This window comes from Centropristis striata, chromosome 22, assembly GCF_030273125.1.
Source record: "Centropristis striata isolate RG_2023a ecotype Rhode Island chromosome 22, C.striata_1.0, whole genome shotgun sequence".
NCBI classification, from domain to species: domain Eukaryota; kingdom Metazoa; phylum Chordata; class Actinopteri; order Perciformes; family Serranidae; genus Centropristis; species Centropristis striata.
Genome location: NC_081538.1, coordinates 12,496,427 through 12,511,953, shown reverse-complemented (window position 1 = coordinate 12,511,953; position 15,527 = coordinate 12,496,427). Strand labels below are relative to the sequence as shown.

Sequence of the window (15,527 nt, the reverse complement as noted above, 5' to 3'; positions counted from 1 at the left end):
GTCATCGAGTGAGGCACTGCGTTGGCCATACATACAAGTGCACATTCTGTACTGTACTTCCCAACCAAGAGCAACAAAGAAGATGATAACCTTGACAAGAATCATGTAAATATACATGTGTATGCATTAAACACCAATCTCAAAAAGAAAACTGCAGAGAAATAAAAGATGTTCTCTCCAAACACTAGCCAAACACAAGAAACTTGGTTACATTTCTTTTCAAGTATGGATTAGTTCACACTATTTACAAATATTCCTTCTTAAAGCAATTTAGGAAAATATACTTACCTTGGAAACCTTGCCAGTGATTTGGACCTTCCTAATGTTAACTCTTGTCCCATTATACAGCTTGTCTCCTTATCCTTGTAGGACTTGGTTATCAATAAAGAGAAACTGTCCAGCCCCACTGCCTTTCACCTCTTACGATGTGTCTGGGTGTGTTTTCAGCAACTGCAGCCTGTGACATAACATTCTAGAACAGTGATGCATTAGAGCCACAAGGACTGTGAATGGAACAATCTCCACAAAATCTTTTGCAAGTCTGTGAAACCAGTGGGATGGACCACGACCTTCAGAAACTGATGCACCTAAACCTATGCACCAACAAGGCACAAAATGCAGCTACACGTCATTGGTGTAAGGGAGATATGTTGACCAGGAATAACCCCATTAAAGGCCCATTGTACTCTGGTAGTTGTGCCATGACTGATTTCAAACAACAATGAAGATCTGTTGCATTGGCCGGGAATGGAACCCGTGTCTGCGGCGAGAATTCTACCACTGAACCACCAATGCTGACATGACAGTAAAAAGTCCTAGTACACCAAGGTCTCCCAAATCACAACCAAGCGCAAAGGTCCAATAGATCTGACATGGTCCTTTGGTGTGGTGTGGTGTGGTGTCTGACGTTTCACATCTCACCAACTGAAGCATCTTCTGATGTTCTTTTCATGTATTTACTACAAGAAGGAGACAGGAAACCAGGCTCTCAGGATAAGAGCACCCTGTCAAACAGTTGAGTGTTTGACTGAAAATTGACTTATCCCACACACAAAGGGAAAAAAGCCCAGGATCCATGTCAGGCTTAAACTCCCAACCTTCAGATTATGAGACTGAAGCACTGCCTACTGCACAAACGAGGCACAAAATGCAGCAACACTTAATTGATCAACACAAACAAAAGTGAGAGCTGAAGCTTCAAACAACAACCAGCAGCCCAATGGCCCATTCATGTATCCTATTCACTAGGCAAAACCCAATTAAAGGTCCATTGCACTCTGGGAGTTGTGTAACCACTGATTATAAACCACATTGATGATCTTTGGCATTGGTCGGGAATCGGACCTGGGTTTCCCCTGGTAAAAATGTGCCTGCTAGTGGCTGGTCCCCCCTCGTCCCCCTTCGATAGCTCAGTTGGTAGAGCGGAGGACTGTAGAGGGAAAACCGCACGTAGTGTTAATCATGGAAATCCTTAGGTCGCTGGTTCAAATCCGGCTCGAAGGAGTGGCTTTTAAACGTACATACTGACTGTTCAACAAATAGTAGATTAAAATAGAGAAGACCAAACTAACTGTGCATTCCTAATACAGTATATCCTGTTGCTAGCTCAACTTGCTTCAGCTTGAAACAGTAGCTCCCTCGGCAAAGGCATGAAAAGCGACCCACCACCTCACAGAGTTTATAGTATATTGCCTGCTGGCCTCAATTTGTTGTTGATTTGCATCTTTTGTAGTTTTGTTGTTTCACTTTGTAATTGTTTTGGTCTTTATATAGTTGTTTTTTCGTGTGGCTATATGGGTGTTTAATGCCTGTTCGCCTCTTTTTGTTGTTGTTTTGTGTCACTCTGTCTGTCTTTGTAATCCATCCATGATGAGAACTACTTAGTTAACAGTGACACTACGCTATATTATGATGTTTTTTCAAAATTTTTAAGAAATATGGGCTGTTTTCAGTCAGGAAGGCCGAGCGGTCCAAGGCGTTGCGTTAAGGTCGCAGTCTCCACGGGAGGCGTGGGTTTGAATCCCACTTCTGACAGCCTTTGTTTTTCACTGGAACTCTTGGCTGTTTCATTATATTTAGAATTTAATTATCTGTATGGTTATCCCAAACAACGGGCAGCTTTTCAAGTCTCTATTTACTAGAAGGAGGAGACAGGAAACCAGGCTCCCAGGATAAGAGCACCCTGTCAAACAGTTGAGTGTTTGACTGAAAATGGACTTATCCCACACACAAAGGGAAAAAAGCTCATGCCCCGTGTGAGGCTTGAACTCACGACCTTCAGATTATGAGACTGACGCGCTGCCTACTGCGCCAACGAGGCTCAAAAGGAAGTGAGACTGCATTGGTCAAACGGAGATGTGTTGATGAACATGAACAAAAGGGAGTGCTGAAGCTTCAAACAACAACCAGCAGCCACATGGCCCATTCATGTATCCTATTCACTAGGCAAAACCCAATTAATGGCTCATTGCATTCTGGTACTTGTGTAACCACTGATTATAAACAAGATTGACGATCTTTTGCATTGGCCGGGAATCGGACCCGGGTCTCCCGCGTGGCAGGCGAGAATTCTACCACTGAACCACCAATGCTCTCATGGCAAGTGAAAGTCCTAGTACACCCAGGTGTCCCAAATTACAGTAAACCCCCAACACTAGCATACTGCAAATGCATCACCACGACCGTTAGCAGCTTGCTATTGACTCTTGCTATTGAGTGACTCCCCGATGGTCTAGTGGCTAGGATTCGGCGTTCTCACCGCCGCGGCCCGAGTTTGAGGGAATCCAAAATTGACAGGAGCTGCTTGCTTTATTTTAACAAGGGACAGGGTGTTTACAATCGACGTCATTTGTGCCAGTTGCCGTGGCTCCCTGCTGGTGGATGAAACAAAGTTCCCACATGTCAGAGGAAGCAGGATTATTGTAGAAATACCACAAAATATGAATGGAACTTTTTAAATAGTTACAAATCCAACCCAATGAAAATGACTTGAATCGTATTCCTCCATAGCTAGCTGCAAATGGCATAGCGTGCACGACTGTACTATGCATAGTTGTTCAGACACCAGTGAGGGCTCTTCATAAATTGAGCTTCCCTGAGATTTGATCTCATGTTGCTGCAGTTCAAGTCAACAGTGCTCATCATGACATATGACGCAGCATGACAGATCAATGCTCAACTTTACCCGCAATGCAGTGTCATCGAGTGAGGCACTGCGTTGGCCATACATACAAGTGCACATTCTGTACTGTACTTCCCAACCAAGAGCAACAAAGAAGATGATAACCTTGACAAGAATCATGTAAATATACATGTGTATGCATTAAACACCAATCTCAAAAAGAAAACTGCAGAGAAATAAAAGATGTTCTCTCCAAACACTAGCCAAACACAAGAAACTTGGTTACATTTCTTTTCAAGTATGGATTAGTTCACACTATTTACAAATATTCCTTCTTAAAGCAATTTAGGAAAATATACTTACCTTGGAAACCTTGCCAGTGATTTGGACCTTCCTAATGTTAACTCTTGTCCCATTATACAGCTTGTCTCCTTATCCTTGTAGGACTTGGTTATCAATAAAGAGAAACTGTCCAGCCCCACTGCCTTTCACCTCTTACGATGTGTCTGGGTGTGTTTTCAGCAACTGCAGCCTGTGACATAACATTCTAGAACAGTGATGCATTAGAGCCACAAGGACTGTGAATGGAACAATCTCCACAAAATCTTTTGCAAGTCTGTGAAACCAGTGGGATGGACCACGACCTTCAGAAACTGATGCACCTAAACCTATGCACCAACAAGGCACAAAATGCAGCTACACGTCATTGGTGTAAGGGAGATATGTTGACCAGGAATAACCCCATTAAAGGCCCATTGTACTCTGGTAGTTGTGCCATGACTGATTTCAAACAACAATGAAGATCTGTTGCATTGGCCGGGAATGGAACCCGTGTCTGCGGCGAGAATTCTACCACTGAACCACCAATGCTGACATGACAGTAAAAAGTCCTAGTACACCAAGGTCTCCCAAATCACAACCAAGCGCAAAGGTCCAATAGATCTGACATGGTCCTTTGGTGTGGTGTGGTGTGGTGTGGTGTCTGACGTTTCACATCTCACCAACTGAAGCATCTTCTGATGTTCTTTTCATGTATTTACTACAAGAAGGAGACAGGAAACCAGGCTCTCAGGATAAGAGCACCCTGTCAAACAGTTGAGTGTTTGACTGAAAATTGACTTATCCCACACACAAAGGGAAAAAAGCCCAGGATCCATGTCAGGCTTAAACTCCCAACCTTCAGATTATGAGACTGAAGCACTGCCTACTGCACAAACAAGGCACAAAATGCAGCAACACTTAATTGATCAACACAAACAAAAGTGAGAGCTGAAGCTTCAAACAACAACCAGCAGCCCAATGGCCCATTCATGTATCCTATTCACTAGGCAAAACCCAATTAAAGGTCCATTGCACTCTGGGAGTTGTGTAACCACTGATTATAAACCACATTGATGATCTTTGGCATTGGCCGGGAATCGGACCTGGGTTTCACCTGGTAAAAATGTTTCTGTAGAGGGAAAACCGCACGTAGTGTTAATCATGGAAATCCTTAGGTCGCTGGTTCAAATCCGGCTCGAAGGAGTGGCTTTTAAACGTACATACTGACTGTTCAACAAATAGTAGATTAAAATAGAGAAGACCAAACTAACTGTGCATTCCTAATACAGTATATCCTGTTGCTAGCTCAATTTGCTTCAGCTTGAAACAGTAGCTCCCTCGGCAAAGGCATGAAAAGCGACCCACCACCTCACAGAGTTTATAGTATATTGCCTGCTGGCCTCAATTTGTTGTTGATTTGCATCTTTTGTAGTTTTGTTGTTTCACTTTGTAATTGTTTTGGTCTTTATATAGTTGTTTTTTCGTGTGGCTATATGGGTGTTTAATGCCTGTTCGCCTCTTTTTGTTGTTGTTTTGTGTCACTCTGTCTGTCTTTGTAATCCATCCATGATGAGAACTACTTAGTTAACAGTGACACTACGCTATATTATGATGTTTTTTCAAAATTTTTAAGAAATATGGGCTGTTTTCAGTCAGGAAGGCCGAGCGGTCCAAGGCGTTGCGTTAAGGTCGCAGTCTCCACGGGAGGCGTGGGTTTGAATCCCACTTCTGACAGCCTTTGTTTTTCACTGGAACTCTTGGCTGTTTCATTATATTTAGAATTTAATTATCTGTATGGTTATCCCAAACAACGGGCAGCTTTTCAAGTCTCTATTTACTAGAAGGAGGAGACAGGAAACCAGGCTCCCAGGATAAGAGCACCCTGTCAAACAGTTGAGTGTTTGACTGAAAATGGACTTATCGCACACACAAAGGGAAAAAAGCTCATGCCCCGTGTGAGGCTTGAACTCACGACCTTCAGATTATGAGACTGACGCGCTGCCTACTGCGCCAACGAGGCTCAAAAGGAAGTGAGACTGCATTGGTCAAACGGAGATGTGTTGATGAACATGAACAAAAGGGAGTGCTGAAGCTTCAAACAACAACCAGCAGCCACATGGCCCATTCAGGTATCCTATTCACTAGGCAAAACCCAATTAATGGCTCATTGCATTCTGGTACTTGTGTAACCACTGATTATAAACAAGATTGACGATCTTTTGCATTGGCCGGGAATCGGACCCGGGTCTCCCGCGTGGCAGGCGAGAATTCTACCACTGAACCACCAATGCTCTCATGGCAAGTGAAAGTCCTAGTACACCCAGGTGTCCCAAATTACAGTAAACCCCCAACACTAGCATACTGCAAATGCATCACCACGACCGTTAGCAGCTTGCTATTGACTCTTGCTATTGAGTGACTCCCCGATGGTCTAGTGGCTAGGATTCGGCGTCCTCACCGCCGCGGCCCGAGTTTGAGGGAATCCAAAATTGACAGGAGCTGCTTGCTTTATTTTAACAAGGGACAGGGTGTTTACAATCGACGTCATTTGTGCCAGTTGCCGTGGCTCCCTGCTGGTGGATGAAACAAAGTTCCCACATGTCAGAGGAAGCAGGATTATTGTAGAAATACCACAAAATATGAATGGAACTTTTTAAATAGTTACAAATCCAACCCAATGAAAATGACTTGAATCGTATTCCTCCATAGCTAGCTGCAAATGGCATAGCGTGCACGACTGTACTATGCATAGTTGTTCAGACACCAGTGAGGGCTCTTCATAAATTGAGCTTCCCTGAGATTTGATCTCATGTTGCTGCAGTTCAAGTCAACAGTGCTCATCATGACATATGACGCAGCATGACAGATCAATGCTCAACTTTACCCGCAATGCAGTGTCATCGAGTGAGGCACTGCGTTGGCCATAAATACAAGTGCACATTCTGTACTGTACTTCCGAACCAAGAGCAACAAAGAAGATGATAACCTTGACAAGAATCATGTAAATATACATGTGTATGCATTAAACACCAATCTCAAAAAGAAAACTGCAGAGAAATAAAAGATGTTCTCTCCAAACACTAGCCAAACACAAGAAACTTGGTTACATTTCTTTTCAAGTATGGATTAGTTCACACTATTTACAAATATTCCTTCTTAAAGCAATTTAGGAAAATATACTTACCTTGGAAACCTTGCCAGTGATTTGGACCTTCCTAATGTTAACTCTTGTCCCATTATACAGCTTGTCTCCTTATCCTTGTAGGACTTGGTTATCAATAAAGAGAAACTGTCCAGCCCCACTGCCTTTCACCTCTTACGATGTGTCTGGGTGTGTTTTCAGCAACTGCAGCCTGTGACATAACATTCTAGAACAGTGATGCATTAGAGCCACAAGGACTGTGAATGGAACAATCTCCACAAAATCTTTTGCAAGTCTGTGAAACCAGTGGGATGGACCACGACCTTCAGAAACTGATGCACCTAAACCTATGCACCAACAAGGCACAAAATGCAGCTACACGTCATTGGTGTAAGGGAGATATGTTGACCAGGAATAACCCCATTAAAGGCCCATTGTACTCTGGTAGTTGTGCCATGACTGATTTCAAACAACAATGAAGATCTGTTGCATTGGCCGGGAATAGAACCCGTGTCTGCGGCGAGAATTCTACCACTGAACCACCAATGCTGACATGACAGTAAAAAGTCCTAGTACACCAAGGTCTCCCAAATCACAACCAAGCGCAAAGGTCCAATAGATCTGACATGGTCCTTTGGTGTGGTGTGGTGTGGTGTCTGACGTTTCACATCTCACCAACTGAAGCATCTTCTGATGTTCTTTTCATGTATTTACTACAAGAAGGAGACAGGAAACCAGGCTCTCAGGATAAGAGCACCCTGTCAAACAGTTGAGTGTTTGACTGAAAATTGACTTATCCCACACACAAAGGGAAAAAAGCCCAGGATCCATGTCAGGCTTAAACTCCCAACCTTCAGATTATGAGACTGAAGCACTGCCTACTGCACAAACGAGGCACAAAATGCAGCAACACTTAATTGATCAACACAAACAAAAGTGAGAGCTGAAGCTTCAAACAACAACCAGCAGCCCAATGGCCCATTCATGTATCCTATTCACTAGGCAAAACCCAATTAAAGGTCCATTGCACTCTGGGAGTTGTGTAACCACTGATTATAAACCACATTGATGATCTTTGGCATTGGCCGGGAATCGGACCTGGGTTTCCCCTGGTAAAAATGTGCCTGCTAGTGGCTGGTCCCACCTCGTCCCCCTTCGATAGCTCAGTTGGTAGAGCGGAGGACTGTAGAGGGAAAACCGCACGTAGTGTTAATCATGGAAATCCTTAGGTCGCTGGTTCAAATCCGGCTCGAAGGAGTGGCTTTTAAACGTACATACTGACTGTTCAACAAATAGTAGATTAAAATAGAGAAGACCAAACTAACTGTGCATTCCTAATACAGTTTATCCTGTTGCTAGCTCAACTTGCTTCAGCTTGAAACAGTAGCTCCCTCGGCAAAGGCATGAAAAGCGACCCACCACCTCACAGAGTTTATAGTATATTGCCTGCTGGCCTCAATTTGTTGTTGATTTGCATCTTTTGTAGTTTTGTTGTTTCACTTTGTAATTGTTTTGGTCTTTATATAGTTGTTTTTTCGTGTGGCTATATGGGTGTTTAATGCCTGTTCGCCTCTTTTTGTTGTTGTTTTGTGTCACTCTGTCTGTCTTTGTAATCCATCCATGATGAGAACTACTTAGTTAACAGTGACACTACGCTATATTATGATGTTTTTTCAAAATTTTTAAGAAATATGGGCTGTTTTCAGTCAGGAAGGCCGAGCGGTCCAAGGCGTTGCGTTAAGGTCGCAGTCTCCACGGGAGGCGTGGGTTTGAATCCCACTTCTGACAGCCTTTGTTTTTCACTGGAACTCTTGGCTGTTTCATTATATTTAGAATTTAATTATCTGTATGGTTATCCCAAACAACGGGCAGCTTTTCAAGTCTCTATTTACTAGAAGGAGGAGACAGGAAACCAGGCTCCCAGGATAAGAGCACCCTGTCAAACAGTTGAGTGTTTGACTGAAAATGGACTTATCCCACACACAAAGGGAAAAAAGCTCATGCCCCGTGTGAGGCTTGAACTCACGACCTTCAGATTATGAGACTGACGCGCTGCCTACTGCGCCAACGAGGCTCAAAAGGAAGTGAGACTGCATTGGTCAAACGGAGATGTGTTGATGAACATGAACAAAAGGGAGTGCTGAAGCTTCAAACAACAACCAGCAGCCACATGGCCCATTCATGTATCCTATTCACTAGGCAAAACCCAATTAATGGCTCATTGCATTCTGGTACTTGTGTAACCACTGATTATAAACAAGATTGACGATCTTTTGCATTGGCCGGGAATCGGACCCGGGTCTCCCGCGTGGCAGGCGAGAATTCTACCACTGAACCACCAATGCTCTCATGGCAAGTGAAAGTCCTAGTACACCCAGGTGTCCCAAATTACAGTAAACCCCCAACACTAGCATACTGCAAATGCATCACCACGACCGTTAGCAGCTTGCTATTGACTCTTGCTATTGAGTGACTCCCCGATGGTCTAGTGGCTAGGATTCGGCGTTCTCACCGCCGCGGCCCGAGTTTGAGGGAATCCAAAATTGACAGGAGCTGCTTGCTTTATTTTAACAAGGGACAGGGTGTTTACAATCGACGTCATTTGTGCCAGTTGCCGTGGCTCCCTGCTGGTGGATGAAACAAAGTTCCCACATGTCAGAGGAAGCAGGATTATTGTAGAAATACCACAAAATATGAATGGAACTTTTTAAATAGTTACAAATCCAACCCAATGAAAATGACTTGAATCGTATTCCTCCATAGCTAGCTGCAAATGGCATAGCGTGCACGACATTACTATGCATAGTTGTTCAGACACCAGTGAGGGCTCTTCATAAATTGAGCTTCCCTGAGATTTGATCTCATGTTGCTGCAGTTCAAGTCAACAGTGCTCATCATGACATATGACGCAGCATGACAGATCAATGCTCAACTTTACCCGCAATGCAGTGTCATCGAGTGAGGCACTGCGTTGGCCATACATACAAGTGCACATTCTGTACTGTACTTCCCAACCAAGAGCAACAAAGAAGATGATAACCTTGACAAGAATCATGTAAATATACATGTGTATGCATTAAACACCAATCTCAAAAAGAAAACTGCAGAGAAATAAAAGATGTTCTCTCCAAACACTAGCCAAACACAAGAAACTTGGTTACATTTCTTTTCAAGTATGGATTAGTTCACACTATTTACAAATATTCCTTCTTAAAGCAATTTAGGAAAATATACTTACCTTGGAAACCTTGCCAGTGATTTGGACCTTCCTAATGTTAACTCTTGTCCCATTATACAGCTTGTCTCCTTATCCTTGTAGGACTTGGTTATCAATAAAGAGAAACTGTCCAGCCCCACTGCCTTTCACCTCTTACGATGTGTCTGGGTGTGTTTTCAGCAACTGCAGCCTGTGACATAACATTCTAGAACAGTGATGCATTAGAGCCACAAGGACTGTGAATGGAACAATCTCCACAAAATCTTTTGCAAGTCTGTGAAACCAGTGGGATGGACCACGACCTTCAGAAACTGATGCACCTAAACCTATGCACCAACAAGGCACAAAATGCAGCTACACGTCATTGGTGTAAGGGAGATATGTTGACCAGGAATAACCCCATTAAAGGCCCATTGTACTCTGGTAGTTGTGCCATGACTGATTTCAAACAACAATGAAGATCTGTTGCATTGGCCGGGAATGGAACCCGTGTCTGCGGCGAGAATTCTACCACTGAACCACCAATGCTGACATGACAGTAAAAAGTCCTAGTACACCAAGGTCTCCCAAATCACAACCAAGCGCAAAGGTCCAATAGATCTGACATGGTCCTTTGGTGTGGTGTGGTGTGGTGTCTGACGTTTCACATCTCACCAACTGAAGCATCTTCTGATGTTCTTTTCATGTATTTACTACAAGAAGGAGACAGGAAACCAGGCTCTCAGGATAAGAGCACCCTGTCAAACAGTTGAGTGTTTGACTGAAAATTGACTTATCCCACACACAAAGGGAAAAAAGCCCAGGATCCATGTCAGGCCTAAACTCCCAACCTTCAGATTATGAGACTGAAGCACTGCCTACTGCACAAACGAGGCACAAAATGCAGCAACACTTAATTGATCAACACAAACAAAAGTGAGAGCTGAAGCTTCAAACAACAACCAGCAGCCCAATGGCCCATTCATGTATCCTATTCACTAGGCAAAACCCAATTAAAGGTCCATTGCACTCTGGGAGTTGTGTAACCACTGACTATAAACCACATTGATGATCTTTGGCATTGGCCAGGAATCGGACCTGGGTTTCCCCTGGTAAAAATGTTCCTGCTAGTGGCTGGTCCCCCCTCGTCCCCCTTCGATAGCTCAGTTGGTAGAGCGGAGGACTGTAGAGGTAGAGGGAAAACCGCACGTAGTGTTAATCATGGAAATCCTTAGGTCGCTGGTTCAAATCCGGCTCGAAGGAGTGGCTTTTAAACGTACATACTGACTGTTCAACAAATAGTAGATTAAAATAGAGAAGACCAAACTAACTGTGCATTCCTAATACAGTATATCCTGTTGCTAGCTCAACTTGCTTCAGCTTGAAACAGTACCTCCCTCGGCAAAGGCATGAAAAGCGACCCACCACCTCACAGAGTTTATAGTATATTGCCTGCTGGCCTCAATTTGTTGTTGATTTGCGTCTTTTGTAGTTTTGTTGTTTCACTTTGTAATTGTTTTGGTCTTTATATAGTTGTTTTTTCGTGTGGCTATATGGGTGTTTAATGCCTTTTCGCCTCTTTTTGTTGTTGTTTTGTGTCACTCTGTCTGTCTTTGTAATCCATCCATGATGAGAACTACTTAGTTAACAGTGACACTACGCTATATTATGATGTTTTTTCAAAATTTTTAAGAAATATGGGCTGTTTTCAGTCAGGAAGGCCGAGCGGTCCAAGGCGTTGCGTTAAGGTCGCAGTCTCCACGGGAGGCGTGGGTTTGAATCCCACTTCTGACAGCCTTTGTTTTTCACTGGAACTCTTGGCTGTTTCATTATATTTAGAATTTAATTATCTGTATGGTTATCCCAAACAACGGGCAGCTTTTCAAGTCTCTATTTACTAGAAGGAGGAGACAGGAAACCAGGCTCCCAGGATAAGAGCACCCTGTCAAACAGTTGAGTGTTTGACTGAAAATGGACTTATCGCACACACAAAGGGAAAAAAGCTCATGCCCCGTGTGAGGCTTGAACTCACGACCTTCAGATTATGAGACTGACGCGCTGCCTACTGCGCCAACGAGGCTCAAAAGGAAGTGAGACTGCATTGGTCAAACGGAGATGCGTTGATGAACATGAACAAAAGGGAGTGCTGAAGCTTCAAACAACAACCAGCAGCCACATGGCCCATTCATGTATCCTATTCACTAGGCAAAACCCAATTAATGGCTCATTGCATTCTGGTACTTGTGTAACCACTGATTATAAACAAGATTGACGATCTTTTGCATTGGCCGGGAATCGGACCCGGGTCTCCCGCGTGGCAGGCGAGAATTCTGCCACTGAACCACCAATGCTCTCATGGCAAGTGAAAGTCCTAGTACACCCAGGTGTCCCAAATTACAGTAAACCCCCAACACTAGCATACTGCAAATGCATCACCACGACCGTTAGCAGCTTGCTATTGACTCTTGCTATTGAGTGACTCCCCGATGGTCTAGTGGCTAGGATTCGGCGTTCTCACCGCCGCGGCCCGAGTTTGAGGGAATCCAAAATTGACAGGAGCTGCTTGCTTTATTTTAACAAGGGACAGGGTGTTTACAATCGACGTCATTTGTGCCAGTTGCCGTGGCTCCCTGCTGGTGGATGAAACAAAGTTCCCACATGTCAGAGGAAGCAGGATTATTGTAGAAATACCACAAAATATGAATGGAACTTTTTAAATAGTTACAAATCCAACCCAATGAAAATGACTTGAATCGTATTCCTCCATAGCTAGCTGCAAATGGCATAGCGTGCACGACTGTACTATGCATAGTTGTTCAGACACCAGGGAGGGCTCTTCATAAATTGAGCTTCCCTGAGATTTGATCTCATGTTGCTGCAGTTCAAGTCAACAGTGCTCATCATGACATATGACGCAGCATGACAGATCAATGCTCAACTTTACCCGCAAAGCAGTGTCATCGAGTGAGGCACTGCGTTGGCCATACATACAAGTGCACATTCTGTACTGTACTTCCCAACCAAGAGCAACAAAGAAGATGATAACCTTGACAAGAATCATGTAAATATACATGTGTATGCATTAAACACCAATCTCAAAAAGAAAACTGCAGAGAAATAAAAGATGTTCTCTCCAAACACTAGCCAAACACAAGAAACTTGGTTACATTTCTTTTCAAGTATGGATTAGTTCACACTATTTACAAATATTCCTTCTTAAAGCAATTTAGGAAAATATACTTACCTTGGAAACCTTGCTAGTGATTTGGACCTTCCTAATGTTAACTCTTGTCGCATTATACAGCTTGTCTCCTTATCCTTGTAGGACTTGGTTATCAATAAAGAGAAACTGTCCAGCCCCACTGCCTTTCACCTCTTACGATGTGTCTGGGTGTGTTTTCAGCAACTGCAGCCTGTGACATAACATTCTAGAACAGTGATGCATTAGAGCCACAAGGACTGTGAATGGAACAATCTCCACAAAATCTTTTGCAAGTCTGTGAAACCAGTGGGATGGACCACGACCTTCAGAAACTGATGCACCTAAACCTATGCACCAACAAGGCACAAAATGCAGCTACACGTCATTGGTGTAAGGGAGATATGTTGACCAGGAATAACCCCATTAAAGGCCCATTGTACTCTGGTAGTTGTGCCATGACTGATTTCAAACAACAATGAAGATGTGTTGCATTGGCCGGGAATGGAACCCGTGTCTGCGGCGAGAATTCTACCACTGAACCACCAATGCTGACATGACAGTAAAAAGTCCTAGTACACCAAGGTCTCCCAAATCACAACCAAGCGCAAAGGTCCAATAGATCTGACATGGTCCTTTGGTGTGGTGTGGTGTGGTGTCTGAGGTTTCACATCTCATCTTCTGATGTTCTTTTCATGTATTTACTACAAGAAGGAGACAGGAAACCAGGCTCTCAGGATAAGAGCACCCTGTCAAACAGTTGAGTGTTTGACTGAAAATTGACTTATCCCACACACAAAGGGAAAAAAGCCCAGGATCCATGTCAGGCTTAAACTCCCAACCTTCAGATTATGAGACTGAAGCACTGCCTACTGCACAAACGAGGCACAAAATGCAGCAACACTTAATTGATCAACACAAACAAAAGTGAGAGCTGAAGCTTCAAACAACAACCAGCAGCCCAATGGCCCATTCATGTATCCTATTCACTAGGCAAAACCCAATTAAAGGTCCATTGCACTCTGGGAGTTGTGTAACCACTGATTATAAACCACATTGATGATCTTTGGCATTGGCCGGGAATCGGACCTGGGTTTCCCCTGGTAAAAATGTTCCTGCTAGTGGCTGGTCCCCCCTCGTCCCCCTTCGATAGCTCAGTTGGTAGAGCGGAGGACTGTAGAGGGAAAACCGCACGTAGTGTTAATCATGGAAATCCTTAGGTCGCTGGTTCAAATCCGGCTCGAAGGAGTGGCTTTTAAACGTACATACTGACTGTTCAACAAATAGTAGATTAAAATAGAGAAGACCAAACTAACTGTGCATTCCTAATACAGTATATCCTGTTGCTAGCTCAACTTGCTTCAGCTTGAAACAGTAGCTCCCTCGGCAAAGGCATGAAAAGCGATCCAACACCTCACAGAGTTTATAGTATATTGCCTGCTGGCCTCAATTTGTTGTTGATTTGCATCTTTTGTAGTTTTGTTGTTTCACTTTGTAATTGTTTTGGTTTTTATATAGTTGTTTTTTCGTGTGGCTATATGGGTGTTTAATGCCTGTTCGCCTCTTTTTGTTGTTGTTTTGTGTCACTCTGTCTGTCTTTGTAATCCATCCATGATGAGAACTACTTAGTTAACAGTGACACTACGCTATATTATGATGTTTTTTCAAAATTTTTAAGAAATATGGGCTGTTTTCAGTCAGGAAGGCCGAGCGGTCCAAGGCGTTGCGTTAAGGTCGCAGTCTCCACGGGAGGCGTGGGTTTGAATCCCACTTCTGACAGCCTTTGTTTTTCACTGGAACTCTTGGCTGTTTCATTATATTTAGAATTTAATTATCTGTATAGTTATCCCAAACAACGGACAGCTTTTCAAGTCTCTATTTACTAGAAGGAGGAGACAGGAAACCAGGCTGCCAGGATAAGAGCACCCTGTCAAACAGTTGAGTGTTTGACTGAAAAACGACTTATCCCACACACAAAGGGAAAAAAGCTCATGCCCCGTGTGAGGCTTGAACTCACGACCTTCAGATTATGAGACTGACGCGCTGCCTACTGCGCCAACAATGCACAAAAGGAAGTGAGACTGCATTGGTCAAACGGAGATGTGTTGATGAACATGAACAAAAGGGAGTGCTGAAGCTTCAAACAACAACCAGCAGCCACATGGCCCATTCATGTATCCTATTCACTAGGCAAAACCCAATTAATGGCTCATTGCACTCTGGTACTTGTGTAACCACTGATTATAAACAAGATTGACGATCTTTTGCATTGGCCGGGAATCGGACCCAGGTCTCCCGCGTGGCAGGTGAGAACTCTACCACTGAACCACCAATGCTCTCATGGCAAGTGAAAGTCCTAGTACACCCAGGTGTCCCAAATTACAGTAAACCCCCAACACAAGCATACTGCAAATGCATCACCACGACCGTTAGCAGCTTGCTATTGACTCTTGCTATTGAGTGACTCCCCGATGGTCTAGTGGCTAGGATTCGGCGTTCTCACCGCCGTGGCCCCAGTTCGAGGGAATCCAAAATTGACAGGAGCTGC

General features: G+C 43.7%; 19 non-coding genes across 19 annotated transcripts; 9 read left to right on the top strand and 10 right to left on the bottom strand.

The window, feature by feature from the left end:
* Positions 1-1,398: 1,398 nt before the first annotated feature.
* trnay-gua (transfer RNA tyrosine (anticodon GUA)) lies at positions 1,399-1,503 on the top strand. Its single transcript has 2 exons — positions 1,399-1,435; positions 1,468-1,503. It is a non-coding gene; the product is annotated as a tRNA-Tyr (tRNA).
* A 448-nt stretch (positions 1,504-1,951) lies between these two features.
* Positions 1,952-2,034, top strand: trnal-aag (transfer RNA leucine (anticodon AAG)). The gene has a single exon. It is a non-coding gene; the product is annotated as a tRNA-Leu (tRNA).
* Positions 2,035-2,247: 213 nt separating this feature from the next.
* Positions 2,248-2,320, bottom strand: trnam-cau (transfer RNA methionine (anticodon CAU)). The gene has a single exon. It is a non-coding gene; the product is annotated as a tRNA-Met (tRNA).
* A 200-nt stretch (positions 2,321-2,520) lies between these two features.
* trnag-gcc (transfer RNA glycine (anticodon GCC)) lies at positions 2,521-2,591 on the bottom strand. The gene has a single exon. It is a non-coding gene; the product is annotated as a tRNA-Gly (tRNA).
* A 2,502-nt stretch (positions 2,592-5,093) lies between these two features.
* trnal-aag (transfer RNA leucine (anticodon AAG)) lies at positions 5,094-5,176 on the top strand. Its single transcript has one exon. It is a non-coding gene; the product is annotated as a tRNA-Leu (tRNA).
* A 213-nt stretch (positions 5,177-5,389) lies between these two features.
* trnam-cau (transfer RNA methionine (anticodon CAU)) lies at positions 5,390-5,462 on the bottom strand. The gene has a single exon. It is a non-coding gene; the product is annotated as a tRNA-Met (tRNA).
* A 200-nt stretch (positions 5,463-5,662) lies between these two features.
* Positions 5,663-5,733, bottom strand: trnag-gcc (transfer RNA glycine (anticodon GCC)). The gene has a single exon. It is a non-coding gene; the product is annotated as a tRNA-Gly (tRNA).
* A 2,003-nt stretch (positions 5,734-7,736) lies between these two features.
* Positions 7,737-7,841, top strand: trnay-gua (transfer RNA tyrosine (anticodon GUA)). Its single transcript has 2 exons — positions 7,737-7,773; positions 7,806-7,841. It is a non-coding gene; the product is annotated as a tRNA-Tyr (tRNA).
* Positions 7,842-8,289: 448 nt separating this feature from the next.
* Positions 8,290-8,372, top strand: trnal-aag (transfer RNA leucine (anticodon AAG)). The gene has a single exon. It is a non-coding gene; the product is annotated as a tRNA-Leu (tRNA).
* Positions 8,373-8,585: 213 nt separating this feature from the next.
* On the bottom strand, positions 8,586-8,658 carry trnam-cau (transfer RNA methionine (anticodon CAU)). Its single transcript has one exon. It is a non-coding gene; the product is annotated as a tRNA-Met (tRNA).
* A 200-nt stretch (positions 8,659-8,858) lies between these two features.
* Positions 8,859-8,929, bottom strand: trnag-gcc (transfer RNA glycine (anticodon GCC)). Its single transcript has one exon. It is a non-coding gene; the product is annotated as a tRNA-Gly (tRNA).
* Positions 8,930-10,932: 2,003 nt separating this feature from the next.
* On the top strand, positions 10,933-11,043 carry trnay-gua (transfer RNA tyrosine (anticodon GUA)). Its single transcript has 2 exons — positions 10,933-10,969; positions 11,008-11,043. It is a non-coding gene; the product is annotated as a tRNA-Tyr (tRNA).
* A 448-nt stretch (positions 11,044-11,491) lies between these two features.
* On the top strand, positions 11,492-11,574 carry trnal-aag (transfer RNA leucine (anticodon AAG)). Its single transcript has one exon. It is a non-coding gene; the product is annotated as a tRNA-Leu (tRNA).
* A 213-nt stretch (positions 11,575-11,787) lies between these two features.
* trnam-cau (transfer RNA methionine (anticodon CAU)) lies at positions 11,788-11,860 on the bottom strand. The gene has a single exon. It is a non-coding gene; the product is annotated as a tRNA-Met (tRNA).
* Positions 11,861-12,060: 200 nt separating this feature from the next.
* On the bottom strand, positions 12,061-12,131 carry trnag-gcc (transfer RNA glycine (anticodon GCC)). Its single transcript has one exon. It is a non-coding gene; the product is annotated as a tRNA-Gly (tRNA).
* A 1,991-nt stretch (positions 12,132-14,122) lies between these two features.
* trnay-gua (transfer RNA tyrosine (anticodon GUA)) lies at positions 14,123-14,227 on the top strand. Its single transcript has 2 exons — positions 14,123-14,159; positions 14,192-14,227. It is a non-coding gene; the product is annotated as a tRNA-Tyr (tRNA).
* A 448-nt stretch (positions 14,228-14,675) lies between these two features.
* Positions 14,676-14,758, top strand: trnal-aag (transfer RNA leucine (anticodon AAG)). The gene has a single exon. It is a non-coding gene; the product is annotated as a tRNA-Leu (tRNA).
* A 213-nt stretch (positions 14,759-14,971) lies between these two features.
* On the bottom strand, positions 14,972-15,044 carry trnam-cau (transfer RNA methionine (anticodon CAU)). Its single transcript has one exon. It is a non-coding gene; the product is annotated as a tRNA-Met (tRNA).
* A 200-nt stretch (positions 15,045-15,244) lies between these two features.
* Positions 15,245-15,315, bottom strand: trnag-gcc (transfer RNA glycine (anticodon GCC)). Its single transcript has one exon. It is a non-coding gene; the product is annotated as a tRNA-Gly (tRNA).
* Positions 15,316-15,527: the final 212 nt, after the last annotated feature.